Here is a 1,934-nt window from a genome sequence, read left to right as displayed (position 1 = left end):
TCCTGATACAGGGCTACAGACACTCAGACACAGATATCACCTGTTTTTCTTTAAATGATTGTTTTATGTAGGATGCTGCCTTTTTGGCCATGTTGCAGTTGTAAGTCGGCCTAATAAATAAATACAAATCCCTCTTCTATTAGGCCATGTTGTTGTCTTGTGAAAGATGCTGTTAAGCCACATAGTCTAGCTCAGCCAGTTAAGTTATTTATATGGACCTTCGCCCCCACATAGCCTAGCTCAGCCAGTGAAGTTATTTTATATGGGCCTTCGCCCCCACACAGCCTAGCTCAGACAGTTAAGTTATTTATATGGGCCTTCACCCCCACACAGCCTAGCTCAGACAGTTAAGTTATTTATATGGGCCTTCGCCCCCACACAGCCTAGCTCAGCCAGTTAAGTTATTTTATATGGGCCTTCGCCCCCACACAGCCTAGCTCAGACAGTTAAGTTATTTATATGGGCCTGCGCTTCCACACAGCCTAGCTCAGACAGTTGTTATTTATATGGATCTTCACTCTGAAGAAATAGACTCCAATTAAGCCCTCTGTTGTTTTTAAAGTCAAATTAAAAGGAAGATTATTGTTGAAATGAATTACTCGACTGGTGTAGTTTTCTCCACCTGTTGATTGGTGCCACTTGCATAACAAGTAAGCTATATTATCAGCACCAGGTGCTGTTCACCTCCTATTGATTGTGCTGCTATATTATCAGCACCAGGTGCTGTTCACCTCCTATTGATTGTGCTGCTATATTATCAGCACCAGGTGCTGTTCACCTCCTATTGATTGTGCTGCTATATTTTCAGCACCAGGTGCTGTTCACCTCCTATTGATTGTGCTGCTATATTATCAGCACCAGGTGCTGTTCACCTCCTATTGATTGTGCTGCTATATTATCAGCACCAGGTGCTGTTCACCTCCTATTGATTGTGCTGCTATATTATCAGCACCAGGTGCTGTTCACCTCCTATTGATTGTGCTGCGGTTGCAGCTTTACATTTCAGCACCACAAAATGGTCCTCTGCCTGCTTTATTAGTTGACTATCTCCTCTCCTCTTGAATGAAATTAAAATGTAACTTGTGCATTATTTAGGGAGGTCACATTGTAGATACACTACACCACCATTATTTAGGGAGATCACATTGTAGATACACTACACCACCATTATTTAGGGAGGTCACATTGTAGATACACTACACCACCATTATTTAGGGAGGTAACATTGTAGATACTCTACACCACCATTATTTAGGGAGGTCACATTGTAGATACACTACACCACCATTATGTAGGGAGGTCACATTGTAGATACACTACACCACCATTATTTAGGGAGGTAACATTGTAGATACTCTACAACCCCCATTATTTAGGGAGGTCACATTGTAGATACACTACACCACCATTATTTAGGGAGGTCACATTGTAGATACACTACACCACCATTATTTAGGGAGGTCACATTGTAGATACACTACACCACCATTATTTAGGGAGGGTAACATTGTAGATACACTACACCACCATTATTTAGGGAGGGTAACATTGTAGATACTCTACACCACCATTATTTAGGGAGGTCACATTGTAGATACACTACACCACCATTATTTAGGGAGGTCACATTGTAGATACACTACACCACCATTATTTAGGGAGGTCACATTGTAGATTCACTACACCACCATTATTTAGGGAGGTCACATTGTAGATACACTACACCACCATTATTTAGGGAGGTAACATTGTAGATACTCTACACCACCATTATTTAGGGAGGTCACATTGTAGATACACTACACCACCATTATGTAGGGAGGTCACATTGTAGATACACTACACCACCATTATTTAGGGAGGTAACATTGTAGATACTCTACACCACCATTATTTAGGGTGGTCACATTGTAGATACACTACACCACCATTAT

The sequence above is a fragment of the Salmo trutta genome, unplaced genomic scaffold (assembly GCF_901001165.1).
Source record: "Salmo trutta unplaced genomic scaffold, fSalTru1.1, whole genome shotgun sequence".
In the NCBI taxonomy this organism is placed as follows: Eukaryota; Metazoa; Chordata; class Actinopteri; order Salmoniformes; family Salmonidae; genus Salmo; species Salmo trutta.
The sequence above is the reverse complement of the archived record's forward strand: the minus strand, read 5'-3'. Positions refer to the sequence as shown.